This window comes from Anolis carolinensis, chromosome 1 (genome assembly GCF_035594765.1).
Source record: "Anolis carolinensis isolate JA03-04 chromosome 1, rAnoCar3.1.pri, whole genome shotgun sequence".
Taxonomy (NCBI): Eukaryota; Metazoa; Chordata; class Lepidosauria; order Squamata; family Dactyloidae; genus Anolis; species Anolis carolinensis.
The window spans coordinates 263,633,220-263,645,421 of NC_085841.1; the positions used below are offsets into that span (position 1 = coordinate 263,633,220).

The 12,202-nt window shown below is 44.8% G+C and overlaps 1 protein-coding gene across 3 annotated transcripts in view; it reads left to right on the forward strand.

Moving 5' to 3' along the window:
• Nucleotides 1-21: 21 nt before the first annotated feature.
• The window catches only part of tspan4 (tetraspanin 4), a 747,849-nt gene continuing 735,668 nt past the window's right edge, over nucleotides 22-12,202 (forward strand). For 2 of the 3 annotated variants that reach the window (XM_008108423.3, XM_062976117.1), the window contains exon 1: nucleotides 22-152. The gene's annotated coding sequence lies outside the window, so the exon portion shown is untranslated. The remainder of the gene's footprint in view (nucleotides 153-12,202) is intronic. The other variant, XM_008108460.3, reaches the window with a different exon arrangement.

The following is a 12,202-nucleotide window of genomic DNA, read 5'->3' on the forward strand; positions in this document are numbered from 1 at the left end:
ACGGCGCCTCGGTTGGCTCAAGAGAGTGGCGTCCGGCGAGCGCTTCGCGATTCTCGTGCGCGCTGTCTTGAGTGGCAGCTGGGGCGGCGGGCGCGTTCGGGCTGCGGAGAGCGGCGAGCGGAGGGTCCTCGGGAAGCCCGGTTGCGCCTCAGGTATTGGCTGCTTTCCTCTCGCTTTGCCCATCTCCGGAGCGCTATCAATCATCATCATCACCCCCTGGTCATCTTGCGCGGGGAGGCATTCAGTTTCGGGAGGGAGGCGCGATTTGTAGCGGAATAGGCTGGAAAGCGAGCAACTGGTGGTGTTTTGCAAAGAGAGCCCGACTCAAGTTTTTTCGCTGCTGGTGCCGAGCAAGAAAGAGGGGAGAGGGAGGACGGAAGGGAGAATTATTGCGGTTTGATACCGCTTTAACTGCCGTGGCTCAATGTGTGGGATCTTGGAAGTTGCAGTTTGGAGAGGCACCAGTACTCTTACGCAGAGAAGCTCACTACAGATCCCAGGCAGGAAGCAGCCAGGCTTTGAAGCTGCAAGGCTATTCAGTGCTAATCAAGGTGATTAATTACAACATTCACACATGCCTCAGACAGACAAGAGTTCTTTCTCCCACCATGGACCTTCCAGAGATATTGAATAGCCTTTCAGCTTCAAAGCCTGGCTGCTTCCTGCCTAGGGAAGATAAGAGCTCAGACAAAAGCTCTTTCTCCCACCCTGGACCTTCCACAGATAGCGTTGAATAGCCTTGCAGCTTCAAAGCCTGGCTGCTACCTGCCTGGGGAAGATCAGAGCTCAAACAAGAAAGTTCTTTCTCCCACCCTGGACCTTCCACAGATATATAATCCCCACTTGCTTAGTTTTCCAACAGACCTCACAACCTTGGAGGACGCCTGCCTTAGATGCAGGCGAAACATCAGGAGAGAATGCTTCAGGAACATGGGCACACAGCCCGGAAAACTCACAGCAATACAGCTCCCTTGTTTCCACAGCATTTATCCCCAGCCGCCCGGTCTCGTGGTGACAGTCGGTGCATCTACACTATCCGGTTAATGCAGTTTGTCACCGCTCTGACTGCCGCGGCCGGGGGCTGTGGGATAGTGGGAGTTGTAGTTTTGCCAAAGAGCGCTGCCAAACGACCGCTGCGGTTTTGTTTTTCCCGTGTCAGGAGCGACTTGAGAAACTGCAGACTTGAGAATTGGCCGTCTGCAAGGACGTAGCCCTGGGGACGCCCGGGTGTTTTTTTTTATGTTTTATGTTTTAACCATCTTTGCGGGAGGCTTATCTCATGTCCCCGCCTGGGGAGCTGGAGCTGACAGACGGGAGCTCACCCCGCTCCACGGATTCGAACAGCCGACCTTTCGATCAGTAGTTCAGCCGAACCCATTTGCGCCGCCACCACTCAGAGGATTCCATCTCACTGGATGTGAAAGTGAGGTCAAACCGCATCGATTCTCCAGTGCGGATCACCCCAGGAGAGACCTGGAGCGGAGCTGCTCCCTGGATCCCGCAACCCCCACCCGATGCCCTGTTTTGAGGCGCCACTTCAGAGCGAGGGCTCCATTTACTTGGCAGACGTGGAGGCTCCCTCCCTCCCTCCTTCCCTCCTTCCTTCTCTCGGTTCCTCGGGCGGTTTGGGCGCCTGGGCCCTTAACCCGCGTAGGCTTCTCAAGGCAAACGTTGCATTGCCGTCCACGCAGGTTAGTGCGGCTCTGCCCGTGATTTGAAGCCGGCATCGTTTCGGCTCTAAAAGGCTGCGCGTCTTTGCCAGGCTGGGCTTTCCAAAGCTTCTTCAGCATCTTCTGTTTGTTTGTCTTCCTCTGAGGAGCTGCTTTTTTCCACCGGAGGCTTGTTTTGGGTTGTTTGTTTCCCGGGAGAGAAGGAAGGAGGGCACCGGAATCCGAGCGTGTGCTTGAGTTCAGCAGGGCGGGGGCGTGGAATGAATTACCCACTCGTTGACCAGAGGGATTGCCGGATATGCAGTGGTTCTCAGCCTGTGGGTCCCCAGATGTTTTGGCCTCCAACTCCCAGCTGGTAAACTGACTGGGATTTCTGGGAGTTGTAGGCCAAAACACCAGGGGACCCACAGGTTGAGAACCACTGTGTTAATGGGACTTAGAATCATAGAGTTGGACGAGACCTCACGGGCCATCCAGTCCAACCCCCTGCTAAGAAGCAGGAAAATTGCATTCAAAGCACCCCTGACAGATGGCCATCCAGCCTCTGCTTAAAAGCCTCCACCACACTCCAGGGCAGAGAGTTCCGCTGCTGAACAGCTCTCACAGTTGGGAAGTTCTTCCTCCTCGGGTGGAATCTCCTTTCCTGTAGTTTGAAGCCATTGTTCCGTGTCCTAGTCTCCAGGGCAGCAGAAAACAAGCTTTCTCCCTCCCTATGACTTCCCCTCACATATTTATACATAAGTATTTATACATGACTTATGTGAATTGACACCCCAGGCAGTAAACAGCCAGACCTCGAAGCTGCAAGGCTATTCAGTGCTAATCAAGGTGGCTAATTGCAACACTCACACTTGTTGCAAACAGACAAGAGTTCTTTCTCCCTCCATGGACCTTCCACAGATATATATAAACCCCACTTGCCTAGTTTCCAACAACCTCACAAGCTCTGAGGATGCCTGCCATAGATGTGGGTGAAACATCAGGAAAGAATGCTCCTGGGCCCAGAAAACTCATAGCAACTTGAATTGACACCTCTTTAAGCATGGCACCACCAAGCTATGAAATCCTGGGAGCTGTAGTTTGGTGAGACACCAGCCCTCTTTGGCAGAGAAGGCGAAAGACACCTCCTCAAAGGACAACTAACTCCCAGGATGCCGTGGAAGTTAGTTGAGAGACTGCAGTTAAAGGTGTTCAACTGTGGAACTCTCCGCTTTGGAGTCTGGTGGAAGCTTCTTCCTTGGAGTCTGGGTGGTCATCTGTTGGGGGTGCTTTAATTGTGCTTTTCCTCCATGGTAGGGGGTTGGACTAGATGGCTCATGTGGTCTCCTCTAACTCTAGGATGTCTGTACATCAGGTATGGGCAAGGTTTGGCCCTCTGGGTGTTTTGGACTCCAACTCCCGCCATTCCTCACAGCCTCAGGCCGCTTAAGCGGCTGAGGGGGAAAAGGTAAGGGCCTGAGGCTGTGAGGAATGGCGGGAGTTGGAGTCCAAAACACCTGGAGGGCCCAACTTTGCCCATGCCTGGTGTAGATGCACCTTTTTTGGTCCTACTTTTCCTCAGTTTTGGCTGAAGCCTCTGGGTGGGGCGCCTTGGACTTTTGGAATTCTCTCTCAGTCTCTCTGTCTCTTTGGCCACAGAATGTCGCCTTTGAAATGGGCGGGATCCCTTCCTCGGCACGTAATGTTCCAGCTCCGGGAGGATTAGCCTGTAACCTCCTCCGGATTGTGTCCAATGGCAATGTCTTTTGAGGAGGGAGAGCTGCTGACGAAAAGAGTGGGAAGGGCTTTTTGCAAGTGGCCAGGCTTGGCTTTTCCACCAGTTCGGATTGGTGCTCCTTCTGCCAGTATTGATCAGAAGCTGCACTTGTGCCTGCCTGCCTTGGCTTGGGAATGGTGCTTTGATTTGAGCTATTCCAGACCAGGGGTGCAGCTACACTGCAAAATTAATGCAGTTCGATGCCACTCTTAACAACCATGGCTCAGCTCTGGAATCCTGGCTTTTTGGAGTTGTACAGACACTTTCCCTGCCAAGGATTGCCTTCGTCCCTCCCAACTACAATTCCCAGGATTCCATAATATCGAGCCACAGCAGTTAAAGTGCTGCCAGGTTCGAATCCCACCCAGGGAGAGCGCGGATGAGCTCCCTCTATCAGCTCCAGCTCCATGCGGGGACATGAGAGAAGCCTCCCACAAGGATGGTAAAACATCAAAACATCCGGGCATCCCCTGGGCAACGTCCTTGCAGACGGCCAATTCTCTTACTCCAGAAGCAACTCCTCTCACTCCAGAAGCAACTTTGGTTGCTCCTGACACGGAAAAAAAAAAAGTGCTGCCCAACTGCATCTTCGGATTGGGTTGCTGTGAGTTGTCCAGGCTGTATGGCCATGTTCCAGAAGCATTATCTCATGACGTTTCGCCCTCATCTATGGCAGGCATCGTCAGAGGTTGTGAGGCTTTGGAAACTAGGCAAGTGAGGTTTATATCTGTGGAATGTCCAGGATGGGAAAAAGAACTCTTGTCTTGTCTGTTGCAATTGGCCACCTTGATTAGCACTGAATGGCTTTGCAGCTTCAAAGCCTGGCTGCTTCCTACCTGGGGCAATCCTTTGTTGGGGGTGTTAGCTGGTCCCGATTGTTTCATGTCTGGAATTCCCCTGTTTTCTGAGTGTTGTTCTTTAGTGACTCTCCTGATTTTGAAGTTTTTAGAGTGTTTTAATACTGGTAGCCAGATTTTGTTCATTTCCATGGTTTCCCCGTTTCTGTTGAAGTTGTCCACATGCTTGTGGATTTCAATGGCTTCTCTGTGTAGTCAGGAAAGAATGCTTCTGGAACATGGCCATACAGCTTGGAAAACTCACAGCAACCCAAAATTAATGCAGTTCGATGCCACTTTGCCATGGCTCAACACTATGGGTCCCTGGCAGTTGGGAGTTGTACAGGCCCTTTAGCTTTCCATGCCAAGGATTGTCTTTGTCTCTCCCAACTACAATTCCCAGGATTCCATAGCATTGAGGCACAGCAACTAAAGTGTGCTAAAAGCCCAACTGCATCTTTGGAATGGTTTAGCAGTTTGAGTGTGGATTACAACTCTGGAGACCAGGGATGTCTTTACACCAGAACTTTCCAAACTTTCCATGTTGGTGACACGCTTTTTAGACATGCATTCATTCAAGACACAATAATTCACTTTTACTGCCGAACCCCTTATAATGGTTTCATACCCTATGTCTAGTATACAGGGCCGTAGCCAGAAAAAAATTTCGGGAGGGGTTTTGAAAATTTCGGGGAGGGTTGAACCCCTAGCACATACCCCTCCCCGCTACAAACCTGTCAATATCTGCTTGAGATAGTGCCTGGAGGGACTCTTAATGTCTTGCATCTCATAGACTTAGCATGGGGATTTGGTTAACCAGTTAAAATTCATGAGTAAACGAGATTTTTTTTATAACTTGAAAAATTTCGGGGGGGGGGGGGGGGTTGAACCCCTAACCCCCCCCCCCCTCGCTACAGGCCTGCTAGTATAATACATATAACTTTCATATAATATTTACTGTTTAAATGAGGTTTGGATTTTTTCTTCACACTTCTTATGTACTACAGTTGATTCTTGTGCACTTTCCTCTATAGCAGTAGTTCTCAACCTTTCTAATGTTGCACGACCCCTAAATACAGTTGTTCATGTTGTGATTCCCAACCATAAAATTATTTTTGTTGCTGCTTCATAGCTGTAATTTTGCTACTGTTATGAATCGTAATGTAAATTTCTGATATCCAGCATGTATTTTCATTCACTGGACCAAATTTGACACAAATTTGAATACTGGTGGGGTTGGAGAGGATTGATTTTGTCATTTGGGAGTTGTAGTTGCTGGAATTTATAGTTAACCTACAATCAAAGAGCATTCTGAACTCCACTAATGATGGAATTGAACCAAACTTGGCACACAGAACTCCCATGACCAACAGAAAATACTGGAAGGGTTTGCTTGGCATTGACCTTGAATTTTGGAATTGTAGTTCACCTACATCCAGAGTGCACTGTGGACTCAAAACAATGATGGATCTAGACCAAATTTGTCACAAGTACTTAATATGCCCAAATGTGAGCACTGGTGGAGTTTGGGGGAAAATAGACCTTGACATTTGGGAGTTGTAGTTACTGGGATTTATAGTTCACCTACATCCAAAGAACCCCCTGAACCCCACCAACAATATAATTGGGTCAAACCTTCCACAAAGAACTCCCAGAAAACACTGGAGGTATTTAGGAGGAACTGACAGTGATTTAGGGGAGATGTAGTTCACCTATATCCAGAGAGTACTGTGAACCCAAACAATGATGGATTTGGACCAAATTTGGCATAAATACCCGATATGCTGAAATTTGAATACTGGTGTGGTTGGGAGGGGGATTGATTTTTGCCATTTGGGAATTGTAGTTGCTGAGATTTATTGTTAACCTACAATCTAAGAGCACTCTGAACCCAGCCCACAATGGATCTGCACCAAACTTGGCACACTACCTACAAGGCCAACATGTACTGATGGGGTTGGGGGGGGCTGTTTTCGAATTTTGGGAGTTGTAGTTAACCAGCACTCAGAGAACATTCTGTACCAAACTGGTGATGGAACTAATAAACTTGCCACACATACCCGACATGCCAAACTTTGAATACTGGTGGGGTTTCTAGGGGACTGACCTCAGAGGTTGAGAGTTATAGTTCACTCATATTGACAGAGCAATGTGCACCCAACTGATGGATCTGGATCAAACTTGGCATAAATATCTAATATGACCAACTTTGAATGCCGGTAGGGTTTTTTTTGGGGGGGGGGGGAGTTGGCCCAACATGATGGCAATTGTAGTTCTCACTGCATCAGAGAACACTATGACCCCCACCGATTATGGATCTGAACCAAACTTGGCACACAGATCCAACATGGACAACTGTGAATACTGGTGGATTTAGGGAATATTGACCTATGACTTTGGGAGTTATAGTTCACCCACCTCCTTATGCATTTTCTAATGGGACAGTAATTAAAAAAGCCAATGGAAAGATTGACTTTTTCTAATAAATAGCGTTAAAAATTACCTAAGCTTCTTCTGCTGCTCCTCCTGATGCTGCTGGGCCACTCTCAGTCCCACATTGTGTGGGCGCTTACCCCTCTGCCTTGAAGGGACTCACTGGCGTGAGCCCCCCCTCCAACCTTGCACATTCTCCATTGCGCATGCACAACGCTGCCATGCGCCGAGCATGCTTGCTCTCTCTTCCCCACTTGGAGTCTCAGAAAACAGCCCTCCTCTTAGCTGGCAGGCCGGCCAATCATAACAGGGGGAGGGCTTTTGGTGGGAGGATTTGCCCTTTGTTTCCAAAAAAGGAAGAGAAGGACAGATGGAAAGATCTTCAGTCTTCTCTGCCAAAGGGGTTTCTAAGACCATCAGAAATATGTGTTTTCAGATGATCTTTGGTGATCCCTCTGACACCTCTCTTGCAACCTCCCCAGGGGTTCCAACCTCCAGGCTGAGAAACGCTGCTCTATAGCCACTCCATGTGGTTCCTCAGAAATATCATACACAATGTATTTTCTTCTCTTAATTAGAAAGTTATCTATAACTTATATTAATAAAGTTTAATAATAAAGTTTGTTATTATTATTATTATCCATTTTAGTGGTATTTACTGCAACTCATCAACAAATTGGACATATTATAAAAGTTATAACAGTACCTAAACTCAAACAACACCAGCTTTTATTTGTGGGGGCAGTGGGCGGGAGAGCATTTTTCACGCGACACACTGGGAGACTACCGGTGACACACTAGTGTGTCCCGACTCACAGTTTGGAAAGCTCTGTTTTACACTGTAGGATTACTGCAATTTGGCACCACTCTGACTGCCAAGGCTAAAAGCTATGGGGTTCTGGGATTTGTAGTTGGGTGAGGCATCAGCATTGGCAGAGAAGATTAAAGACTTTGTCAAACTAACACTCACTTTACCAAAATGGAAAGCATAAGAAAGGTGGAGGCTGGTAAAAGAAAAAGGCATCCCTGGATGCATTTTGAGGAAAGGTCCTCACATCTCTAAAAGGTTCCAACTGTTTACAGACTAACCAATATATTGCAGAGTAATAAGCTTTTGAGTACTAGTCAGATGTATGAACATTTGTTTTAATTGGTTGATATATATATATATACACACACACACACACACATACACATACTACTCTGTGAGCTGCTCTGAATCCCCTTCAGAATGAGAAGGATGGGGTATAAATTTAGCAAATAAATAAATAATAAATAATAGATATATGTAAACATAAGGAGAGCAAAATGGGACCAACAGTAGCAAGGCAAAAATACTATCTGTGGTGGTCTTACAAATTGTGATAGTCTTATAAACTAAAAAGTAAGCTTGTGGCATCTTTGAGCCTAAGTGAGAAAAATAAACCTTTGTGGACTCCCATCTATCTCATCCAGATACAAGTGCTGTTTTTTTTAAAGCGAATGCCATACATTTCTTTATCTTAGTCTCTAAGGTGTCACACAATTCCTTTGTGTCTATTTCAATGCTGAAACAGATTAACACAGCTATGTCTTTGATTACTAATAGCAAAATCATCATCTGAATCTGTTCTTTACAAACAATAGCATCCAGGAGGTATAAGGAGGCTTGGAGAAACATCAACATTTGTAGAAGTGCCAAATAAAGCTGGCAACCCATAAAATAGCATGGGGTAGAAGATCACAAAATAGCTCACTGAGCATAGTTTGGTAGGTGAGAATGAATGTAGGGGGCATCATGGATAATGACGTGGCTGGATGGAACAAAATAGCCCTTTGGGTTGCAGATTCTAGTGGTTCTGCGCATGGCTTAAGAGGAGCAACATGACCATTCACAACATTGTTGCAGCTATGCTGTGTGAACAATGTAGTGGTACAGAAAGTCCTTGCCTCTACTCAGTTCATCACAGAGTGTTTTAAAAAAAAATCAAATTCAGCTCTTTGACACTGGAGCCTTCCTTCTGAAGTCAATTAGTTGAAGAATGGCAAGGTTCAAGACAGAAATATTGCAGAAGACTGAAATGCTCTTCCACTGGTTTCTGGTCTTATGGATTATTCTGAAGGTTCTGCAAATAACAAAAAGTCAGTAGTTCTCAAACATTTCCCCCCAGAACACTTGAGAATTGCTGAGGTCTTTGAAGGCCACTTAGTAACCTTTTCTTTTGCTTGTATGCATTAAAGCAGCTACACATGATTCATTATTTAACAATAGTCAGCCTTTCACATTCGCTGGGGTTAGGGGCATAGGACCCTTGTGAAAGTGGGGAAAATGTGAATACATAAAATCACTTTTTAACCTGAGAAAACACCTCTCTAGGAATCTGCAGGAAGTTATTATTATTATTATTATTATTAATTTATTTATATCCCGCTTTTTCCCCAGATCGGGACTCAAAGCGGTGATCATAGAATCAGACTAGAGGAGTTAGCGATTCCTGGAGAGGGATTCTCTCTAAGGTTCTGGCAGGCGTTGACTATAGAGTTGTGCCTGAGGACCTGGAGTTACTTAGGAAGATCATTTTAATGGCATTTAAGTATAATCAGATTCATAAAAGTCAAACCCGTGTTGAGAGCCAACGATCTTTTCCAGCACCAACTTTCTTGACAAAACCAGTGCCTTAAGTGGCATTGTAAACTGAGTGGTAATATGTGTGACTGGAGTCATTGGAGTTCATCGCATTGCTCCAGCTTTCTCTGTGCTTTTTCATTACAGAGAATGCTTCTGCACTTGACTGTGGTTATTTGCTGTTGGTTCAGGCTTAGATTCTATTGGCAAAGGCAAAAGTTATTCAAGCATCCAAAGGCAAGTTGGCATTAAAATGACAGTGCACCTGTCTGTGAAATCCAGTAGTTATTTCTGTTGTCCTGAAAAGTTAGGTGTGTGTGCACACATGAATGCATGTGTGTCTTCAAGTCACCTGTACCAACCCTATGAATTTCAGAGGGTTTTTTTAAGGCAAGAAATACTCAGAGGTTTTTTTTGTATAAAGCATAAAGCACCTGGTGTTTGTGGGTGGTTTCCTATCCAGATATTAACTTGGGTTGACCCTGCTTAGCTTCCAAGATCACATAGGATTTGGTGCCTTTAGGTTATTTAGACTAAGAGTTAGATACTGAACCTTTTGTTGTTTTCCAAAATGAAGCCTTTTCTGTTTCCCTTATTCATGGGATAGCTGCAGTGTTTATCTCAGCATGAAGTATGCATTAGGAACAAACCAGGGGGAAAATAAGAGAAGTTAAAAAGAAGATGTGTGAGAGGTACTGCTGTTGTTCAGTAGTTCACTGAAATTACCAAAGGAACAAAAGCTGAAGTAAACACACATAAACATCTTCCAGTCAAGCCTAACCTATGTGATCTTGTTAGAATAAGGTTAGATGTTGTTATACGTTATACATGAAAGTTGCAATTTCAGACACAATTATATTTGAGTAACCCTCCTGAACTTAATGGGAATGGCTTCTGAGTAGCTATGCATTGGATTGTAGATCAGACTAGTGAAGCAATCTCTGGGAGCCTACCTATATATGTATGTTAATGAGGTAAAGCCAGCAGTTGTAATTTTAAAACACTTTTCTGTCTGAATTCTGGGCAAGGCAGGAATGTAGCTATTTAGAACACGGCATGAAGCCCCTTTAAAGCAGTGTTCGCTAGTTATTCCCATGGACCAGATCTGGTGTTCACCTTCATTTTCTTTGTCCTCTCCTGAACTCTATCAAGTTTTCATCAAGTATGATAAAATCTGATCATAAAGAAACCAAAACGTTGGCGACAGAGATCTTATAGTTACAGCTTGTCCTGCTTCATAAGTGTGAAGGCTTTATTGCTAGACATGTTGAGATTACATGTTAAAATTAAAATTATTTATTTTCCTTTTTTTGTCTAGCAGTGCCTCCAAAGGGATGTAAATTAAAATAAAATATCCCAGAAACTTCAAGCCAAATGGAATAGTGTAGCTCTGCTCACTTCCTCATGTCCAACAGGGATGGAGCCAACCTGACTTGGCTTAAGAGGAAGCAAAGAGAAAACTCTGTCTCGTGTACTCACCAACGTATCTTGACAGAGTAATGGGACATGCATGGGGCCTGTTGGGAACATCTCAAATTCTGGCCAGTCAGCTTCACAAGTGAAAATAACATCATCCTAACGTCTTCTTTTCTTTGACTTTCTACTTTTCATCCCAGAAACTTAGGAAGGATGTCTTAGTTAATCGTTTATTTGCTTCCAAGAAGTTGAATCTACAGTTTCTGCTATAGACAGCACAGGGAAAAGGGAGCACAGGTGGTTTTTTTTGGAAGTTGAAGGTTGGCATCCATACTGTGAGAGGGTTATTCTGCGAACTATAACTCTATTCTTTGATTGACTGTCTGGAACAGATCCCAGAGTTCAGAAGTGGCAAGATTGTGTTAATAAGATCCGTCAAAACTTTGGCATTTTTTTTCTTAATAGGTACATTAGTGGCACGTTCTAAAATTAGCTTCATATTCAACCTGAGTGCCTTTTAAAGTTTGCCTCTTAGCAGTTATTAATGCTTGTTCGTAAATAACGCATTAACATTCAGTGCTTGTACACACACGTTTTGATTCATTTCCTTGTGTCTAGTTGGTCTAGTTAATGTTGGGCTATTGTATTGATAAAAAGGTCCTGTGGCACTGAGGGCAAATGTCTAGAAATAAAGATTTCTCCTCTTAGAATTTTTTTTATAAAGCAGTTGGAATAAGCAAGCCAGGAAACTCTTTTTTTGTGGCCCATGTTATCAGGGTGGTGGTTGTTGTGTTTCTGTGAAAATGCTTGGACACAGATTCATCTTTTTTGTCAGATTTACTCTGGGATAGAGAGAGAAAAAGAGAGGCCATATACACTCAGAATGCAAATACAGTATTATATGTGGAGTAAAACATGGAAAACATTTTTCAGTACCAAATCCTAGAATCCCTCAGATAGCATGGACATTGTTTGTGGTGTTCTGGTAGTTATGAAAAGAAAAAAAGTCTTTTCTAGACTGAGACCTGGAGCTAGATAGGTGACTGACATCAGAGTTAAGCATGGTTAAGGACCATGCGTATCAAGGACCGAGGGGTTCAGAAAGACTCAGTGGTCTCCATGGCACCACTCAGCCCTATGTGAGACAATGTTGTTGCTTCATGCCTCCACTGAAAGCCATTAGTGTTGTGGGGCCAAGGCACTTAGAATCAAGGCTCCAGACTTTTTAATTAGCAGGGGCAATGACATCCTAGAGGCCGTCCCACCTTACCCTGACCTCTCTTTGCTGTGCATAGTCAAAAGACCATAGTAGAGAATAATTTTACTAGTAATGATAAATTGTTATTAACTATCTTTGACAGCATCCAAAGCATTTGGGTGGCTTTACAAAAAACAAAAGGAGAAAATAACTAAAAAGAGGCTCCAAAATAATTGAGCCATCATGGCACACACATCTTTACAAAGTTCTTTATAAAACATAATTTTA